This window comes from Limulus polyphemus, unplaced genomic scaffold (genome assembly GCF_000517525.1).
Source record: "Limulus polyphemus unplaced genomic scaffold, Limulus_polyphemus-2.1.2 Scaffold56, whole genome shotgun sequence".
NCBI lineage: Eukaryota > Metazoa > Arthropoda > Merostomata > Xiphosura > Limulidae > Limulus > Limulus polyphemus.
Window position 1 is genome coordinate 850,723 of NW_013665666.1, and position 23,310 is coordinate 874,032.

At 31.7% G+C, this 23,310-nt stretch overlaps 1 protein-coding gene across 1 annotated transcript in view; it reads left to right on the forward strand.

Annotated features, from left to right (window-relative positions):
• Nucleotides 1-369: 369 nt before the first annotated feature.
• LOC106463975 (sarcoplasmic calcium-binding protein 1-like) overlaps nucleotides 370-23,310 on the forward strand; it is a 62,258-nt gene continuing 39,317 nt past the window's right edge. The window contains exons 1-2 of the mRNA XM_022391871.1: nucleotides 370-448; nucleotides 6,709-6,840. The gene's annotated coding sequence lies outside the window, so the exon portion shown is untranslated. The remainder of the gene's footprint in view (nucleotides 449-6,708; nucleotides 6,841-23,310) is intronic.

The following is a 23,310-nucleotide window of genomic DNA, read 5'->3' on the forward strand; positions in this document are numbered from 1 at the left end:
GCCAGCAAGATTGATTCACACCATTTTTGTTTTGACACAAATACGTTTTAATATATATATATATATATATATATATATGTGTGTGTATATATACAACAGTATAATTTACAATGGCAACTATTACGATTAGTTATTAGAAACAAAGTTTCATAAACAGAAATTTCACTATCTGACAACTAACCTAAAATCGTCTTCGTTCTTTAGAGTCTCCTTGATTTCGGCGAGTCAACTTGAAGTCGATGTACGTTCAATTATCGGGAAGCTAGCTAGCTAGCTTTGTCAGGCACTGAATTGTTGGACCGTCGAAGTAAGATACTATTTTCATAAAACCACTAATGTCTGATGAGAAACCAGCAATAGTCTTGGAAAGATACTAACGTTTGATGATAATTCACTGACGTTCGAAATTACAGCTGTTCCTGGCCAAATGCCGTATATTTTCCGGTTGGTAAGGGTTAGCAAAATCACAGTTTATAGCTTACACGGTTATAACAGTTTCATAGTATATTTGTATATTTGCTTTCTTCTCTGTTTCTTCTTTGGCCTTGGTCTTTTTATACCAGTGGGCAATGTTTTCTCGAACGTTCGAACAACACCGGTTACGGAAGTGGATATATTGTTGATTCTTGTGTTCACAAATATTCTACAATCTTGGAGAATTGACGGAAGTTTTGCCATACGTAACTAACACGTTAAGTTAGACACGCCCTCAAATATGAACTTATTCGAAACAAACGTTGACATTAAAATAAATATATAACAAATTCATTATATGCAACACATATCTGGTAATACAAGCCAAAAATACAAATTCAATCCAAACAACGTTCATATTAAAAATAAATACATAATAATAAATTCGTTACAATATCTAGTTTCAATAAAGATGTTTATGTAATGGACTTGTGTTGATTTTTATGATATCTAGTTTCTATAAAGATGTTTGTGTAATGGACTTCTAACGATTTTTACGATATCTAGTTCCTATAAAGATGTTTGTGTAATGGATTAGTATTGATATTCATAATATCTAGTTTTTATAAAGATGTTTGTGTAATGGACTTTTAATGATTTTTATGAAATCTAGTCTCCATAAAGATGTTTTTGTAATGGACTTGTGTTGATTTTTATGAAATCTAGTCTCCATAAAGATGTTTTTGTAATGGACTTGTAATGATTTTAATACACTTCTTTTTTGCTCCGTGTAAATCTTTTTGTGATATTCATTGATTTTTTAGTCTTGTGGATTATCGTTGTTTAGTAGAATGCAATCAAAACTATTTACTTTAACGATCTGAATATACAAAATAAATGGCCCAATTTAAAAACATCAAAATTCAATAAATAAATATAAATTCGATGTTTTCGTGAACTTATTCCTTTATTATATCTTATGACGTTTCCAGTGATATCCTCTAAATGATTATTTCTTTTCGTAGAGTAACAAGATTTAGCCATGAACATAGTACTAACATTTTTCATTCAGAACAAATGTTAAAGGATAAAATCTGTTCTCAATTTAAGTATTCATAAGCATGGTTGAAAGGATAAGACATACAAGCGAATGTTTTTAGATCCCAATCTAATGGTTGTGTCACCGTATATGATATACTATTGATGCAAATATAACTATTTACAAGTTACTTATTTGGAAATGTACGACGAATTATAATTTAAACATATAGTTTATGTTAATTATCCTTCGCAACAAAAAAGTGCCAGTTATTGAAACAGTTATACAATAGGCTCCTTATTTAACTTTTATTTCAACAAGTCTAAGAGTTAACTACCTTTATAGATAAATAGGAACCAAACGGATTAAATGTTATCAATACACTAAAAACTGAGAGAGCGGAATAGATTTATAGATTTTTGTAATAGCAAATTCAAGTTAAAATTTACTTTTTCTACAGCCATTTTAATTGGTTCAAATAACTCAATCACTTTCAAGGCATGAATGTTGCAATTAAAATCAAAGGATTGTTTGAAACAATGTTTTCTAACCGTTTCAGTTCTTACAGCAAAAGATTAAGCTAAGAGTTAGGGAGTCGTTAATAAATAATAAAAGCATTATTCAATTACGTTCCAGTAAAAGGCAACTTGTACATTTTTAACATAATATATCGCCAACCAGAAATACAGTTTCAACCATATATATTATACAACAATACATTTTTATTATGGATATACGCTACAACAAATACATGATTGCACTAGTAGAGATGTAATAAAACAATTTAAAATTATATCACTTATGCAAACTATAAATGATATAATTCTAAAGTAAAAATTTCCGCAGCCATCGTACTCAAAAGCATTGGAGAACGTTTTTACTATAGACTTTCTTTAAAATTGACCTTTGAAGTCACGAAACCGGTAGAAAATAATAAAGAGGAGGAAAAACAGAAGTGTTTAAGGATTGTGGTGTTTATATATATATATATATACATGCTTGAGGAGCTCAAGCTCTCTTTTAACGAGACGTGAAAACGTCACATAAATTATATTCTTATATATATATATATATGTATATTAAATCTATAATAAATCTATATACATAAACGAGGAGCACCACTTCCAATATCTCTCTTTTAATGAGACACGAAACCTTCACCTAAATCACACTCTTATATATATATATATATATAAAGTTGGCAGCGTTGTCTAGGCAAGCTGAGCTACACGCATGATTTCTTCTCGGCATTACGAAACAACATTTATCACTGTTATCCAGAAAAACTGTGCTTCACTCTAAAAACAAAAAATGTAATAATTAGGAGATAAATAACAAATAATTAGTTTTAATAAAACGTTCCTATGAATAATGTTTATAAACTGACAACCACGAAAATACCGTCGTTTCACGAACAAAGCGAGACCTACCCTAGACGAACTAATAATGATTTTAAAACACACATTTCTAACAGGACGTTTATTACGTACATCACGTAACATCACCATACCCCAAAGTAAATAAATTGGAAATATTCATGTGAGTTCCTGAAACCGAAAATTTAAAGGTACTCGTTTTAATTTCAAACCCGTTTGTTCGTTTTCTTGATGTTTGCAAAAGGAATACACTCATTAATGATATTAGAAAAGCCTTCATTAATTTTAATAAAATTATTCGAGAGCTATATGCACAGAAGGGATCATGTTAGAATCAATACAAGTAGGGCTGTGGTTTTGTAATCTCGAATTCGAGGATTCATTGTTCGTGACCCATTTCTTAATATTCAACCGAGAAAAAACACACAATCTTAACTTCGAACCTGCAGAAGCTAAACACAAAAGGACTGTTTATGAAAAATTCAGTTAAAACATTTAGGATTAAATTGAACATGCAGGAGGCAGTAGCGTTTTAAAACTTTTGGTAATAATTTCGTATCTAATAATTAATATAATTTTGAAAAATTATAAAAAGTATGAGAGATTTGCTTCATGAAATACTTGCATCGAAAAGTAATTTGTTTTTCTTTTATTACAGACTTTCTTTCGGTCACTAGTACATTAAGAACAAGTGTTTTGTCCTTCCACGCAATTAAAATAACTGCACATATAAGGGATATAGAGCAATACGTAATATTATATACACACAAAGAACTAAGCTACTCAACAAAAAGAACCAAATATACATACAACTGCAGAAAAACACCAAACTAAGCAGAACAAAATCTTAACTACAAATAAAAGACAACCTCCCTACAAAAGACTCAATTGTAAGTCTGTGGGCTTATAACGCTAAAAATTGTATTTCAATATCGGCGGTGGCCCATTGTGATACTTTGTGCTTAACAACAAACTAATAAACTATACATAAATAGAAACAAGCTACAGATATATAGGAAGAAAGCTCTTTACATGTACATGATAAATAAAATACACGAAGAAAGCTATATACAAGTACATGCTTTTTAAATTACACGAAGGAAGCTATATACAAGTACACGCTATTTAAATTACACGAAGGAAGCTATATACAAGTACATGCTATTTAAATTACACAAAGGAAGCTATATACAAGTACACGCTATTCAAATTACAGGAAGGAAACTATATACAAGTACACGCTATTTAAATTACGGAAGGAAGCTATATACAAGTACACGCTATTTAAATTACACAAAGGAAGCTATATACAAGTACACGCTATTCAAATTACAGGAACAAAACTATATACAAGTACACGCTATTTAAATTACAGGAAGGAAGCAATATACAAGTACATGCTTTTTAAATTACACGAAGGAAGCTATATACAAGTACACGCTATTTAAATTACACGAAGGAAGCTATATACAAGTACATGCTAGTTAAATTACAGAAAGGAAGCTATATACAAGTACACGCTATTTAAATTACGGGAAGGAAGCTATATACAAGTACACGCTATTTTGATTACGGGAAGGAAGCTATATACAAGTACACGCTATTTAAATTACACAAAGGAAGCTATATACAAGTACACGCTATTTAAATTACGGGAAGGAAGCTATATACAAGTACACGCTATTTAAGTTACAGGAAAGAAGCTATATACAAGTACATGCTAGTTAAATTACGGGAAGGAAGCTATATACAAGTACACGCTATTTAAATTACAGGAAGGAAGCTATATACAAGTACATGCTAGTTAAATTACAGAAAGGAAGCTATATACAAGTACACGCTATTTAAATTACAGGAAGGAAGCTATATACAAGTACATGCTAGTAAATTACAGGAAGGAAGCTATATACAAGTACACGCTAGTTAAATTACAGAAAGGAAGCTATATACAAGTACACGCTAGTTAAATTACAGAAAGGAAGCTATATACAAGTACACGCTATTTAGATTACAGAAAAGAACCTATATCCAAGTACACGCTATTTGAATTTAAATTACAGGAAGGAAGCTATATACAAGCACGCGCTATTTAAATTACAGGAAGGAAGCTATATACAAGTACACGCTATTTAAATCACAGGAAGGAAGCTATATACAAGTACATGCTAGTTAAATTAAGCAAGTAAATCACTTTTTTCATTTCATATCAAGTAATAACATAACTTTGAAATTGTTTTTTATATTTATATTTATTAAAATCACATGAAAATAAGAAAATTATATACTAATTGTAAACCTTATTAATTCACCCAGAATTTAAATATAAGACTATGAGAGAGTTGTCGCAATGAAACTTTAAAATTTGGAAGAAGACATAGTAAACACGCAAGCAAGAAGATGCAAAAATATTGAAATACAAAGAAACTTCAAAGAAACGGATTAAAATAAAAAATGTAATAAGTTTTCACCATCTCACTCGGTGCCAGAAGTTTTAGTATTTGTTTACACATAGAATAATTCATATTTTATGTACATCTGAAGTAACGCATTTTCATTGAAGCTCTCACTTTACTCTGCAAAGTTAACTATAACATTCTGATATTAAGAGGTTTCTCTTTAATTAATCTGCTCAAATATATTTCCCACAATCTTCCCAAGTGTGTGCAACAAGATATGTTGGCCATCGTCACACAGAAACGTGTTTCAGATTTGATTACTACCAAAACATTATGGTTATTCTGCATAAACGTAATTTATGTTGTCGTTTAGATAATTTTAACCAAAACAAAGTCTGCATACTGCATCTTAGGGTTCCGCTAAATCAATTCAACTTAACCTTTTGAATAGCGGAAATGACTATCATCGTTTTAGTTTTTGTTACTAGAAGGCTCATTACATAAGATTTCAGTTGAACATTTTGTGCCTTTTTAATTCACTTATTTTTGGACACAGTAGTTCTTTTCCTTTTAAAAATGCATAATTACTTTTCAACAAAAGATACTGAATATCAGAATGCTTAACTATTTCTTTTTATTTGTCACCACTCGTTTCCTTGAGAGACTTGTATAAACGCCTTTTTTATTTCTTTTAAAAGCATTTTCATTGACGATTTACTGCTAAGATTTTTAAAATTTAATTAACTTCTACAATATTTTCATAATTTCAAGTTATCGGGTTAGATGTTCTGGAATATAATCTGTATTCTCCAACTTTTAATTTCAATTTCAACAAGCCACTCTAATTAATCGGATTTACGAATACATAAGTAGTTGACTCCGTCTAGACTAGTTAAATCAATTATGCTTGCGTTTTCGCTCTTTCTTTTTCTATTGTTGTGCTTATTATTTTATACATCTAAATACTTTCTTTATATCATTAACTTATAAAGCGAAAGGTTTTCGTAGCTTATATAAACTTATTTCTATAATTACTAAGTATTACTGTTTGTAACTTGCCGGTTCAAATATTGTAAGATCGGGTTGGTCTCTGCAGATATGATAATATGAAAAACTTGTATTATCTATATGTAATCAATAAAGTCCATTAAAAATGTTTAAATACTTACAGTTTCCAACTCTCCAAACGATTCTTTTTCAATGTAACTGTCAGTCTTAAAGATCTCCGTATCTCACTCAGATGTAATATTGAAATATACGTTCTTGTCATTCTAAATATTAAAAACAAATGAAGAAAACATATGGTGATATTGTAAGTCTATATTAACTTCAGGAGCTTTAATTATTAATATTTTAAAAACTTTCTTATATTGTAAGTCATTATTAGCTACAGAAGCTTTAATTACTAATATTTAAAATTTCTTTTTCAATAAATGTAATTGATATTGCTTATTTTATAAGCTATGTGTGTGTTGTTTTATAGCAAAGCCACAGACTATCTGCTATGTCCACCGAGGGGAATCGAATCCCTGATATTATTGTTGTAAATCCGTAGATTTATCGCTATCCCTCCGGAGGAGTTCTAGGCTGAAAAGAAGATAGAAGGAAGAGAAGGGTAAGGGAGTTAAATAAATATTTATATCAATTAGTCTGTTAAACAAACTGGCTATTTTGATATTTATTCTCCCAAATTCAATTTTATTATTTCACATTAGTTTTGTTATTTTTTTCTCTCTAAAGCTTTAGAAAAAAACTATCAACTCGGTAACAAGAAAAAAAAACAGAATTCTTCTTTTATGATTAATATTATATTATTTATTTATTTTTGGCAACAGCGACAAATAAAAAACAGTTTATCTTAACTAATCATATAACATTTTCTCACTCAACCAACATGATGTAGAAATATCAATGATTTATTAAGTATTAAGTAAAAACATAATAATAGTTAGCAGTTCGCACATATTATGGTATCAATGAATATTATGTTGACACAATGTTCATAAGTATTAAGAAAAACGTAATAACAGCTAGCAGTTTGCACATGCTATGATATCATTGAATATTATGTTGACACAATGTTCCTAACTATTAAGAAAAAAACATAATAGCAGCTAGCAGTTCGTACATGTTATGGTATCATTGAATATTATGTTGACACAATGTTCATAAGTATTAAGAAAAAACATAATAGCAGCTGACAGTTCGGACATCTTATGGTATCATTGAATATTATGTTGACACAATGTTCGTAAGTATTAAGAAAAAAACATAATAGCAGCTAGCAGTTCGGACATGTTATGGTATCATTGAATATTATGTTGGCACAATGTTCATAAGTATTAAGAAAAAACATAATAGCAGCTAGCAGTTCGGACATGTTATGGTATCATTGAATATTATGTTGGCACAATGTTCATAAAAGGATGACGCATGGAATCTCTGATGCTGTAGCCAGAAGTGTACAGCGTCTTGCTTAGTGACTAAGCAAAGCTAAGACGATTCAATCTATGTGAATGAAGTTGTTTTCTATTGACTACATAACACTCTGTTGAATCAATTATTTATAGACAAACTTGCTCAGAATAAATATAGAAAGTTGTATAAGTTATATAATAATTTACATAACTATTTCATAAATATTGAAATGAGTAAAGATTAATTAAGTTTCCTTTAATGTTACAGTCCATAAGATTTTCTGTTTGGTTTTGAGTTCGTAAACTACTTGGTAATTAGATTCAGTTGCTGAGATACTGCTTGAACTGTCAGTCAAGATTAATGTTTTTTGAATAACGAAATTAGGTGTTATGACTAACGACAGACCCCTGAAATAATAACTTTACAACACACACGCCCTTAGCAAATTAAAAATACACGAATTTATACTATAAAATAATGTGATTCTCTAAATATTATTTAGGGAAGTAATTTAATAATTTGTTTGTTTGTTTGTAATTACACACAAAGCTACACATTGAGCTATCTGTGCTCTGCCCACGACGGATATCGAAACCCGGATTCTAGTGTTGTAAGTCCGCAGACATACCGCTGTACCACTGGGGGGGAGGGGCAATTTAATAGTAGAAGACAGTTGTTAGCTTCCACCCAGTTGGACTGTATAATTTGATATTTATTTTTCTTGCCTTTTGTAAAATCTATTTATCTTTTGCTGTTATGGTAAAATTGTATTAAGCAGTGAGGATTTAACCTAATAGTGATTTTGTTCAGGAACTTTTGTAAACATTACAATTATTAAGTTTCAAGTCTATCAAATGATAGATTTAAACAACTTTAACGATTTTTTATTTAAACTTCATGTAAATATAATGCTATAGTTCATTATCTAAATAATTGTCTTTTATAATTTCTTTCATTGTTCTTTTAAAATTACAGACTCCGTTACAATGAAAAACAAACGTGTGTTAAAACTACACTACAACAATACTCTTGTTTTTCTTCTTTATTGAAGAATAACCGAATTCATTATCTAGAAAAACAAACGTGGGTTCAAACTACGTCGTAAAAGATATTCTTTTTTTTTCTTTATTGAAGAATAACCGAATTCATTATATAGAAAACAAACCTGGGTTAAAATTGCGTCGTAAACAATATTCTTTTTCTTTTCTTTATTGAAGAATAACTGAATTCGTTATATAGAAAAACAAACGTGAGTTAAAATTGCGTCGTAAACAATATTCTTTCATTTCTTTATTGAAGAATAACTGAATTCGTTATATAGAAAAACAAACGTGAGTTAAAATTGCGTCGTAAACAATATTCTTTTTCATTTCTTTATTGAAGAATAACTGAATTCGTTATATAGAAAAACAAAGAGACAGTTAGAATTATATCAATTATAATCAATATTCTTGTTTGCTCTTTATTGAGGAGCAACTGATAAAATAAGTGGACTGCGAGTGAAAATCATAACTGATGTATATTGTTAATGCTGGTGTATCACTTAAGAAAAACAGGAACTCTTTAAAAATTAGCGTTTATCCAGGCTTTTTGCTTATTGAAAAGCCAATGGTTTTGGTATTACACTCAAAATATTTTAATAAATTACAAATAGGCAAATTTTCCATTCAATATTTTCATAGATTCATTATATCAATCCGACTTATAATTTTTGTTAATTTAAAATGCCTTTAGGGATGGTATAGTATACCTAAACGCTGAGTACAATTATATTGTTACTGCATAAACTCAAATTAGAACATGCTGTTAATCGTTATACAAAAATTAGATAAACATGTTAAATTTATTAACATAATATTTTATATGGGGGTTTGAGTCTGTTTTACTTCACCATATATGTAATATTTTAATATATTTTATACCCTACAGTATAATACTCAAACGGGACTAGTTATTCAGCTGAATAACTCTATAAAAATTTTCGTTTTTAAACAACTTAATGCTAACATAATTTGAATTAGATTTAGTAAAAATGCAGTAAAACAATTACCTAGAAAATGTACATCATATCAGTTTTGGGTTTGACTGTACACAACTTTTAAATCCCAGTTTACAAAATAAAAATGCAGTAAAACAATTACCTAGAACAATTAGATCATATCTGTTTTGGGTGTACACAGCTTTTAAATCCCAGTTTACAAAATAAAAATGCAGTAAAACAATTACCTAGAACAATTAGATCATATCTGTTTTGGGTTTGACTGTACACAACTTTTAAATCCCAGTTTACAAAATAAAAATGCAGTAAAACAATTACCTAGAACAATTAGATCATATCTGTTTTGGGTTTGACTGTACACAACTTTTAAATCCCAGTTTACAAAATAAAAATGCAGTAAAACAATTACCTAGAACAATTAGATCATATCTGTTTTGGGTGTACACAGCTTTTAAATCCCAGTTTACAAAATTATACGTTATATTTCCTTATGAGTTTATCAAGTCAAAAAGTGGAGTTCGCTCCACGTGGCGGGCACAGTGTAGATAGTTCGATGAGTAACTTGACGCTTAAAACAAACAAAACCTTGTGTTTCAGTCACAAAACTAATGGAAATTATAGTATTTCGCAGCTCAGTCACTTTTATTATGCCTAAAACTATTTAAAATTTTCACGAAAAGTTTTGAAGTTTACTTTAAAAATGAAAGTACACATCGAAATTTTGCTTGCCGATGTATCCGTTAAAGATTATTTATTTTATCAGTGGTTTTATATAATATTATATTATATTATTTTAGTCATAATCAGAAGACTTATCATTCTTTATAGTTTTCGCGCAAACTTACACCAAGAAAAGGCTATGTGCACATAGCCTTCCATAATTTTCAATCAATTTGGAAATCTCTGGATTTTAATAATAGTAATATGGATTTCCATTATTTAAAATATATATATATATATATATATATAAGTACAAATATAAGCTAGTCTGACGTAGAAACTTGAAGTAAAAACTATGTGATCGTATTACTATAATTACTGAAAAGCGCTTACAGATGATTATGCGTATAGGTTTCCGATTAATAGGACGATTTTTTTTTTGTGCAGTAACGGAAAATGAACCACAGCATCTCAAATCCACAGTCAGATACACTAATCATTGGACTGCACTCAGTTCTGTGTTGTTTGTTGTAAAACACAAAGCTAAACTAGGGGCTATCTGTGCTCTGCCCACCGCAGGTTTCGAAAAACGATTTTTAGTGTTACAAGCTCTCATACTTGTCATTGAGCTTTATGGGTGGGGGGTCTACATTGTTGCTACTATTATTCATTCTGTTCAACTTGTACATAATTCAGAAGTGTTAGAAAAGTAAATGTTACTTTGTTGTTAGATAACCTTACAAGCCAGAGGAATAAAGTGAAATACCGTGTTATCAGAACCATTAATCAAGGCTACTCTACAAAATTTGCTTCAGAAAAAACTTTAATTATATAAATAACTACTGAGGGTGCATTATTATTATTTTGTTACTAATTTCTTTCTATTCGAAGGGACAAAACAACTTTTATTTTCTCAAACAGAAATGATTAAAAGTATTTTATTCGAATAGAGTGTGTGTGTGTGTGTGTGTGGGTCGGGGGGGGGGGGGTCTTTTAAATGATAATTCCATAGAGTGGTTAGGTTTGAATTTCGCGTAATACTACTCGAGGATTATCTGCACTAGCCGTCCCTAATTTAGCAGTGATAGATTATAAGAAAGGTAGTTAATCAACATCACCCGCCACCAACTCTTGGGTTACTCTTTTACCAACGAATATTGCGATTGACCGTCACTATATAACGCCCCTAGGAACGAAAGGGTGAGCACGTTCGATGACGAGGATTTGAATCCGCGACCAGCGATTCGAGCACCCTAATACTCAAACCATGCCAGATCTTCATAGAGTGACTTTGAGACTTCTAAAAGTATGCTAAGCCTACATCTTCTTTCACTTACCTATAAAGACAGTAAAAGAGTAGCAATGAACAAAAATATAGACACATATTTTTGTTCTGAATGGAATCTAACACATATGAATATATATCGCAAGATTATAAACCGAGAATAAAACATTAAATTTCAATTACTATGTACATTTCTTTCCACAAGTACCCAGTGAACCTAATCCTTTTTAAAGTAAATAACAATATAATAAGTTCAAATGATTATGACTTTTAAGATTCTATTAAGCCTAAATTCCTATAGTGTGATATTAGGATTTCCGCTACACACTTATAAAATTATATCTAAAGTACTACTGAGAACTGAAAATTTTAAAACAGCATCTTAACCAATATGATATTATATATAGAGTAATAGCCGTAACCGGAGAAGCTGGGATCATCGGGTCGAACGCCCTCTTTCGAACCTCAACTGTATTTTTGATGGTCATAAAAAATTGAAATTAGTGCTGTAAAACTTCCGAATGTGGTATTATTATTTTACGTTCATATTATATTTTGTTTGCTAAAGCGTTTCTTCAATCTGGCATGAACTTTGCTGTAGATCATTTACCGGACTGTTACTAACTCACGGCTTACTTAAGCCTAAATGTGTTATTGATTTCATAAAAATATTCTGACGACGCTCATGAGAGTATATGTTTATTTGATGAATAGGTTAATTTGACAACATTAGTATAGTTTGAAATTTTTATTGAATTTTACTTTGTTTGTTTGTTTGTTGGTAAGCACAAAGCCCTACACAATGGGCTATATGTGCTGTGCCCATCATGGGTATTGAAACCTGTTTTTTAGCGTTACAAGCCTTCAGACTTACGGCTGAGCCGCTGGGTAGCGAATTATTTGTTTCTTTCCAACTATTCTCAACGAAGAAGAAAACAAATCAACATAGTAGTAGTTTCGATACCCGTGGTGGGCAGAGCACAGATAGCCCTTGTGTAGCTTTGTTCATAATTAAAAACAAACAAACAAACCGTTTGTCCTTTAGTAATTCTCATATTTATTTAAGATCGATTAGGAACAATAATGTCATCAGGTAGGATAATTATTTTTTAATTACTGAGAAGAATTAAACCAATAATAAACTATATATTTTCATTTATGTTATCATTTACTGTCCAACTTTTAGATCAGTTCAGTCTAAAGATGAACAAAGTATATAAAAATGTGACATTCAACATAAATTTTAAATAATGTTACGTTAGGCTTAACTACTAAAGAATATGGAAGAAATATGCAGCAAACGAATATTATACTTCATTCTTAAAAAAAGGCGAGTACTCTATTGTCCTTATGAGAAACTGCTTTGTTTAACTTTCTCGTGGAAGATAAGAGTCTGATTTACTCATCCGGGAATAAAATAATTGCAGTCTTCAAAGTACTTGCAAACTAGCAAGGCTCTTCAGTGTCAGAGAATGATTTATTCAAGGTAGTTGACTTGGGCGAAACGCGAAAGGTCAGGGACGGGCGTCTGTGAAGTGCGTTCTATGGTAAAAATCTATGGTTCACTGCATTCCGCGATAGAAATTTTCACAACGTGTTTTTGTTTATTAGTTTAATCTAAATTCCTAGATTTATATAGCATCAAAAATTCTCTCTCAGCACTTTTCACGTCTGTAGCAATGGCAGATACAACTCGTCTGTAAAACCCGGTTCAATTACGGGGGAACATTAGTATGATTAACACGATTTCCAAACTTGTAATCTAAGGTTAAAATCACACAGCATGGAAAACAGGTCTCAAGAGGAAAAAGCCTAGAGCTCATTAGATCAGAATAGGTTTAAAAAAACGAAACAGCTTCCCAACTGTATGCCACTAGTTCACATAAGTAATGTTCTGTTATTTAGTCGTCAATAATTAATTTCAATCCGTAGTGGCAAAAATTTGAAAACCTCAAACTGCCTAATATTGACTATTAATGGCAATATACATTAAATAAGGACGAAATGCCTGACTTGTTATTATGACTGAACATAGTCTGGATCTAGATATAAGAACCTTGATAATTTTCTGTACATACTACTGATACGATAACGTATTTGTATGTAAAAAATTATCAATTCCGTCAAATATCAAACACAACAAGGGCCTAAATTAAAATTGATGAAATTTATTTGATTCATATACATAAGATTTAATTCGCTTACATGTCTATAATATTAAAAATACAGTAAAATATATTTAGTTTCATCCTAATTAACATAATTAATAAAAGAAAAAAATGGCTTATAGTGCTAAAGGTTGGCCAAGTTCATACCATTGATTTTGTTCACTGGAAATAACACAGTTTGACGTGTCTAATATTAATTGACATAACAGCATAGACATTGTTGGAGACTAACAGTATAAAGTGCTTTAAATAATTCTTGGGTCACAGGTCAAGAAATTTTGTTATGTCTATTGGGATAGGATAGGCCTTACATATATTTTTTTCAAGACAATCCCATACATATACTAATCTTTCTAATATGAGATTGTTTAGCCTGACTTATAGATATGGAAACCAGTACAGGCTATTCTAAAAAGCAGATTCTATCCATCAGGTGTCGCTGCCTTTCAAAACCCGTTTATATTTTTTAACTGTTTTTATGTAATCGTATAAAAACTTTCATATCAATGAAATGTTTAGTTAACTTAATCAAACGTATTTAATTATAACAGACAGTCCAGAAAGCTTCTTTAGGAATGAAATCATTATTTTGGAAAAGTTACAAAATATTTAAAGAATTTGGCTGGAGACGGCTTGAATGGGTAATGAAGAAAAACTTTAATATAAGTTTAACATAACAGCAAATGTACAACGTTTCGACAAGGTTTTGTCATCATCAGGTACGATACCATCAGTTCCTCGTCATCGAATTTAAAGAATTTAACTAACAATTGTAGTTTAGCTTGAAAGAATGGGGTAGCCATGCAGGTTGTGCTATTGTATTGTCTTTGACTACCATGCCTGACACGTTTTTCTTTCGCTCAGGAAGGAGTGTTTGAAAGTTGTTTCGTCTTTTTCAAATAAACAATAATCATAATATTTTATTAGTTAAAGAAAAACACTTTTATAATCACTGGATTTTTTTCCCGTATGTGAATATAAGGAAATCCAATTTTGCTTATATTTAAGCTTTAACTTTTAAAAGAGCTGAAGGTTGAAGAAGCTGAGAAAGCGATTTTTCTTAGTATACAGAATGTCCGGAAATTATGTTAGCAAAATCTTGTGTGTATGTGTTCCTTAGAGATAGGAGCTTCCTATAATGACTACTATAATTCCAATAAACCCAAGGTGGCACATTGCAGCATACATGAAATATTATAGCAGCGTGACATGGGCTTCATAGAAGTTTCGACATATTTAGAAACAATTATTAAAAAAAGTATTGATTTGAATTCCGGACCCCTGTAGAGGTAAAGTGACTTTGCCTAAAAAATCACATATTAAAGAAACACATTTCTAAGGTATAGCACTTGTCTTTATTTAATATGTTTAAGAATGTTTTATTAAATTTTAAGACTACCTTACTTGATATTTTAAAACACAATGATCCAGGTTACAATCTAATATAAAAATACTCTTCGTTTGGAGTAAAAAAAAAAAACGTGTGCACCTAAAATGCAGGTTCTTTAAACTTTTGTGTTATTTACGTAATAAATAGAACTAGATGAAGAAAACACTTTTTAAAATGATGTTTCTAGATTGAGAAATACGTTTAGGGGCAGAATTTATACTTTAAGATCTTCTGTTACTGTTAAACCCCTGTGTGAAAACGATTCATCTTTATTACATAAAAGTGGTGAAAACATGCACTTCCCTGCAATACTTCTCATGTAATGTATTTTTTTTTAAATGCTCGCTCTCATTATAAAGAGAAAAAAACATTTGCTACAACACCCATTTAAAGCATATACATATTTACTGGCACGCGTGTCTATTTAACGGTATGTAATTCGCAAATACGAGAAACAAGATATTGAACATGGACTTTAATTTACACTAGTCACAACCTGAAATCAAGATAAAGGTCAATTGTGCTAGTTAAACGAGTTATGGTAGTCGTTGAAACTAGTTGTATTGACCTCTTTTTCAACAGAAACGTATTGGAAATTTGAGGTCATGAATATTTTATGGCAGAAAAACACTGCAATAGTTTGTGGTAAATAAGAGAACTATAGCGTTGAGATAATAATAAGGATTGTTATATAGATGATGTTAGTTGTACTTCGTTTATTCAAACTTAAAAAAAAATAGACAGTACAGCTCTTTCGTTTCGAAACTAAATAATGTATGATTATTTGAATAAGAAAGTTTGTTTTTTTAAGTAGATAATAAAACACGTAAGATAATAACTAACCAAAATATCTCTTAAGTTTAAGTAGATTAAACAACTGAGGCTATAAGTATCATTGATATGTTAGGCGTAGCTTTAGATTCGTTGAAATTTCGTAGCAGAAGCTGGGTCGGTGCACACATATAATTCTACTTTGGCTCAGACTAACATAATTACAGTGATTTGCCAAATTATGCATAAAATTGGTTACATTTTAAGTAACTCAGTTTTTATATTTTGACCTTCTTGATTCAGTACTATTTGTGGCGTTAACACTTTCTATATTACCATAGCTAACTAGGTTACGTAAATATCGATCCCTACTTAACTTTATAAAAGTTTAACTTGTGTTATTGTATTTCTTTATTACCTATTTATTAGCAATACCAAGCGTGGGGACCGCGTATACATTATTCGATCTTATTAGTCATCAGGATCTCTACCAACCTACCCTCAAATCTAATTATATGTGCTTCGTCCGTTTTATATATATATATACTATTATCCTTTTCGATACAAGAAAGGAAAGTCACTTACTAACTTACTTAGATGAAAATTCATTGAACTAGTGAAATTTAAATTCACCCCATAAACACGTATAAAGCGATTTAGGCGGCTTTATAAGTACACTAAACTTCAGCTTTGTCAGCCCGTCCTGTGAAATAGTCACTGATATTATTCAGACATTATAAAGGTTATTTTAAACTGGCGATTTTTATGTCCGCCAGTTTGTTTCATCACGATCCCTGCTATTAAGTACTACGGTTTGTTTCTTTGTTACGGATTTCGCACAAAGCTACACGAGGGTTATCTGCACTAGCCGTCCCTAATTTAGCAGTGTAAGACTAAGGGGAAAGCAGCTAGTCATCACCACCCTCCGCCAACTCTTGGGCTACTCTTTTACTAACGAATAGTGGGATTTACCGTCACATTATAACGCCCACACGGCTGAAAGGGCGAGCATGTTTGGTGTGAGAGGGATTCGAACCCGCGTCCCACAGATTGCGAGTCAAGCGCCCTAACCACCTGGCCATGCCAGGCCTAAGTACTACAGTACGTAATGATATTTTCATTCTTGCTCCTTGATATAGTGTATTGCATTTTCGAAAGCACAAAGCTACACAATGGGCTATCTGAGATGTGCCCACCAGGGTATCGAAACCCTGTTCTTAGCTGAGTCACTGAGGGGGGGGGTATAAACGACGTTAATTGTTAGAGTCATTAAAGAATTGTGTGTAGTATTTTACTGTATTATGCATAAAAACCTTAGGAACTATTTATATAGTGTATTGTTAGTAAGGCTTGATTGCTATGAAAAATAAAGCTAAGAATTCTGTATGGAAATTTTTAGATTCATGGATGGTAGAACTAAACTGTCCAATGAGAATTTCTTTGCTTGAATAAATATAAAATTAGCTTTTTATCTCGGCACTTAAAAACAGATTCAGTACTTGAATAATATTATTTTATGATTCAAGTAATTGATTTACAATAGCATCTACTGGTTTAACAAACAAGATCATTACAGGAAACTTGTTTTTTTTTTTGTCCTAACTCTCACGACACCTGGTGGCTTAGCGGTGTGTCTGAGCTACAAATTGTGTTTTCGTACTCGCGGTGGGCAGTGTTCAACAAGTCTATTGTATAGCTGTGTGCACAAGAACAATCAAACAAAATCCTGACCCTCACTTCACTGATTTTAAGGGAAACATCATGGTACTTGTTTCGTACCATGTGCAGAATTTAAAGTCATGGTTTCAAAAAAAAAAAAAACAACAACCAAGAATAGAATATTTAAATCGGTCGACTAATAGAATGCAATTGTAATGAGATAATAAATTTTAGCAATTATTTAGTTAGCGTCTTGGGAAAGTTTCTTTAGGATAATGGATGTAAGAAAGACCATAAAAACCGTAATTTATAGCCAACACTTTTGACCTAATATGTTTGAAACGCTGTGATTTCAGATAGAACTAACAAACATTCAAGGTCATAGAAAATATATTGTTATTTCAACAAAATTCTGTGACAAGAATCATTAATACAACGGCATGGGCATCATGCTTCTTGTATATAGAGAGAGTGTTTTACCACAAGATTATAAGCTTTCTAGCCTCACTTAATAAAACTTTTCGAACGTAACTTGGACTATAATGACAATTATTGTTGTTTATTTGAGACATATAATATTCGTTAGGTCTTTTATATGAGACTATTTCGGTTGTCCTGATAAATACTGTTCAGTATGTCAGTTAAGCAAGTCATAAAAGTCAAAACTGTTTCTATCTCATAAATGTTTTTTCACAATAGTATAATATTGAATAATAAAGTATGTTTTAACTTGATAGTTTTGTCAATTTTAAAACAGCATGTATTAAAAGATTCAGTATTTTCAAACTGAACAAGGCTTATCTGACACGTGGCCTAAAAGGCCTGGTCAGAGACCTCTAGATCAGGGGTTTCCAACCATGGATGTTGACACATCCTGGAGGTGCGAAAAGAGGGTCCAAGGGAAGCGCAGAATAGGCTTATACAAGGTCAGTTTCCCCTAAATGTCGCCAAGAGGAAATGTCTAATGCACACTTTTTAGAGGAGGGGTGCGAAGGCTTCCTTTAGGGGGTGCGAGGGCCACAAAAGGTTGGAAAACACTGCCCTAGATTCAGGCATAACCATATTTAGGACTAATGACTAGAGGAAAGTCAACCAGTCAGCAGTACATCCTCTTCCTATGTGGCTATAACTAAATAGAGAGGTTCACTATGACAATTATAACGTCTCTAAGGCTGAAAGTACATAGTAATCAGAGTTCATATCGAGGCTCGAACCCTGGACCTTGTGATATGCAGTCCTGTATGCGAAAAACTAGTCAACGCTCTACCCACGTGTTAAAGAAGCCGTCTAAATAGGAAATAGTTCAACTTGTAGCTAATTTAATAAGTAAAATGCGTACGGAAGGGAGGTTCGAGGGAGGTCGGTCGAACTCCTATTTTTGTGATGTAAACAAATTATGCTTATATATAGTTATAGCACAGCTGCTTATGGTATTTAACGTTTTCTACTGATGAAGCATTAGCATTTTTCGACTTAAAATAGTCGCATGCAATGTTTTCTGTTGATACTTTCTATTTGAAATTGCGAACCCGTATTGCTACTGTCAGGTTTTGTATGCTGGATTCTTTACAGTAGGTGTCTGTGACTTGTTGGCGATAAATTTCAACAATAAACAAACAACACAGTCCACTTGTTTTAAAATAATGTATTATAACAAGTCAAACGTATATGCAAATATTCGTTTCACTGTTGGTTATCAAAGTTGTATCTAGAGCTTTAAATAATTGCCTATTTTTCGTCAAAATCCAAAGACTGAAGAAAAAAGAAAGACTGAATGCTCTAGGTTTAATACATAATCATTATGACACTGTTATCAACATTGAAACTGTATGTAAGTTATTTATGGAAAAACACTCCAGAAAAATGAAGCATGCTAACATGTTATTTCAGTAGAACATACAGGTACGTATATGATAGCCAATGATTGAAATAGTTGATATACTATTGTCGTTTCAACTGTTTCATAAATTTATCTTGTAATATTTTCATGTTCTTTGCCGGAGTAAGATGAGATGTTGCTTTACTAAAGCTAAACATATAACACGTGAAAGATGCATTTACTGCCTTAAAAAAAAATCTGTGTATGTCTTCCTTAGCTCCGGCAACCAAATCTTCCTCCGGCGCATCGTTTTCCTCATATTTTGTATAAGGCCAATGTTGACAATATATATATAATATATTCTAATACTGTGGTGGTGTTCTATTATTCTGGTCTCAATATGGTTATATATTAAAACATAAAGTTGCAAGAATGTTAATGTTAATTTAAATATCTAGCAAAAAGTATACTTTTATTATATATTACGCTTGTTAATGTATTGTATATACTAATAATAAACCTCGTGGAGGTACACACATAAACATACGATCAGTATTGAACATTTCTAAATGATAACTAACACTACTGACATTTAACTGATCCACTTACACTTCTTATAAGAAGAAAGGTCAGGAATGTCTTTCGTTCCAGTTTGCACAAACTTTTTATCTACACCTAATTTTCGATATTTGTCTTCAATCCTATTCTTGGAGTGGTTTCATCTTATTAGGCTCCAGAAAATATTACCCGTTTTTTTGTGTGTTATTTTTACAATGTGGTTTGTTTATTGGTTGTTTGTTTATTTGAAGTTAAGCACAAAGCTACACAACGGGCTATCTGTGCTCTGCCCACCATGGGTATCGAAACCCGGTTTTTATTACAATGTAGAAAGTACATGTTAATTAATGATTAATGGAGCTTGTACTTTAGTGCAAAGCTTTGTCACCGCGGGTGATCGAACCATAGATTTTAGCGTAAGTCCTGAAACTCAATGCTTACCCACCAGGAGATGACAAATGGAGTGTGGCAGTAATTAACGTTGATAACAAATGTAGTTTTCTTATATTTGTTCTTTAGCCATGGTGCTGCTAAAGGTAGTCGTAATTATTTATCGTTGTAGAATAATTCCAAGACCACACCGTATAAATTCATGATAGTCATAATTGAAGAAGCTTTCGTTGATAATTTTAGTCATATCCAAAGTGCCATCACATGTTTCAATAAGAACACTATTTCAGATATATATATGACAAAAATATTGTCAGATGTTCAGTTTATATGAGTAGTTGGAATTAGCCGTCGTTTTTAGCCGCGGCATAGTGACGTCTCTGAGATTTTTGTTGCAACTACAAACCTTTAGCTCATAGTTCCGTCATCTCTTTACCGATTTGAGATCTAATTACAATTTTCGACTCAGGAGGTCAAACTCTTTCGATTGATGTATTTGATCACTCCCAAGGTTTCATAGATTAATTTACTCTAATCCTGACTATAAGAATTTCCAGTTCCGCGGCTATTGAAGATTCCCTCTTATTTGTTTTGTTTTTACCTAAAAAATGAAACGCAAAATACACAGTTCAGCAGAAAGGAAGCATAACTGTGTAATTCAATGTATTTTTGTGCGTCTAATTAGTTAATATCTGTTACAGATTTACAGAAAGTTTGTAATAATAATAATAACACGAAACCGTATATTGTTAAGACGGCATTCTGTTGATACACAAGAAATAAGATCAAGCAGAACGTTTCAGATGTTAGAGTAGCACTAATTTAAGTTTCAGATCTTAAAGTAGCACATGTGTTTATTTTATCAGTATATTCATATGTTGCTTTCATTTCTAGATCTTTAAATTTCTGTTGATTAACGAACATATTTGAATATAATTATTTTAACATTTACCTCTGCTTGCTACATTCTACACAATTCATTAACATGTTTGTTCCGTTTGAAATTAAGCACAAAGCTACACAACGGGCTATCTGTGCTCTGCCCACCACGGGTATCGAAACCAGGTTTCTAGCGTTGTGAGTCCGCAAACATACCGCTTTGCCAATTGGGGGGGGGAGGCAACTTATTAACATCCCGTTATTTTAATTTCATTAAAACAATTATCGTTCTTCAGAAATAAGAACATTTTTCCAAACTGACAGCCTTTTCAGAAAATGTATCCTATTACTGTTACTACTGTCATTACAATGCCACCTGTATTAGACATTTCAGAGGGACTACCTATGTTTCAGAACAATCAACTTGGATGAGATGTTTTGAAACGGATAATGAACATTATTGTCAGAACGTTTGATTCATTATTAAAAGGCCCTGTTTCCATCGAGTATGATTAATCTATCTGGCACCGATAGCACAGTTATAAACAGCATTCAGAACACTCCCAAGTGGCGTTCAGATAGCTTGAATCTGTCACCAGCTTTCTGGTTTATCATTTATTCTCTACTCTCTAGCAAAGTCACTCTCATGTTACTATTAAGCGATAATATTTTGGCTTCTTCTGGAAGGTTGTAAATACAGCAACACTGAACTTGTAAAATACCTATCTCGTGACTGTAACTGCCATGTTATATTGCTGGAAATCCTAGTATTGTAAACAAAATAAAAGTCTATGGTAACTTTGTATATGATTTATGTTAAAACTTCGACAGTCTGCTATCACCTTCAGTTGCCTCTTCTTTAAACTCGCCACTATGATTATTTTACCCAAATATTACAAGTTAATTAAAGCTTAAAGAAATGTTGTAATAGTTATTATTAGTAATAAGGGTTGTTCTTGTTTTTAAGGTCAGAAAGGTGTTGAAAATGCTAAAACATTGTATAGGACAAAATCGTTATAATTATCTCCCGACTGCCTTTATTTCTCAGATCATGTTGTTATCACGTTTTAAACAATTACGACTCCAACGCACCTTGATCTAAAAATCCTTGCAGTAAACTGTTGTTAATGTACAGACTGATGTAAATAAAGCAGAAATAATAAGAATTGTGAGTACAAATGCTGAGTAAAACATCGTATCGAAAGTTAAACACACATTCTAAGAATGATTTACGCATGCTTGTGAGATAACGTGACATCGAAAGTGAAACCTTAGCATCATGGGCAACATGTTAAGCACCTATATATTTGATTCACAACAACTTCCTGTTTATTCGACAGTTCAATGCTGCCCAGGTTGCTATGACTGGAGGTATATGTCATAAGCTTTTTCAAGGAAGGATATTCGTATAAAAAGATTATTAAAGTAAAACGGCCCAATAACACAGCATTTCGAAAAAGAAAGTCTTCAACGTTCTCCATATTAACAGGAAATTCTCAATAATAGTCTCAAAACAGCACCTCAAACCAGTCTGGAGCGATACAGTCATCTGCAAAGCGAAGGCTATGGCTACAAAGATCCATTTGGATAAAGCTAGGCCCAATTTTGTAGTACAGTTAATAAGGAAATAAATAAAAATTTAAAGACGATGAAGGTGCTCAACTCAAACACTTCAAATATTTCAATCACTCCGTGGAAGAAATCGCTATTTTCACAAGAAACTTAAATTTAAACTTTATGGCGTGTCGAGCAATAGTGCGTAATGTTGGCTGTCAGATTGAGTACGATTCATGATGGACGAAATAGATTTAACAAAAGGTGACAAAATCACCTTTGACCGCAGATGTTTTCTTTAGATTTGTTTTAATTTATCCTTTAAGATGTTCCAATCAAAGATGTTTAAAGGTAGGTAGTATTTCAGATCTAGCTTTTGTCTGCCACAAATAAATGACCACAAAATCCTTCGTTCAATATCAGATCTCACCAGCATAGTGTTTTACGCCACTACAGAATGTTCATACTCGTGCTCGGACTTTGAACCAATATTTCATTGTTCGCGGTTTATTGCCACAAATACGAACTCAGTACT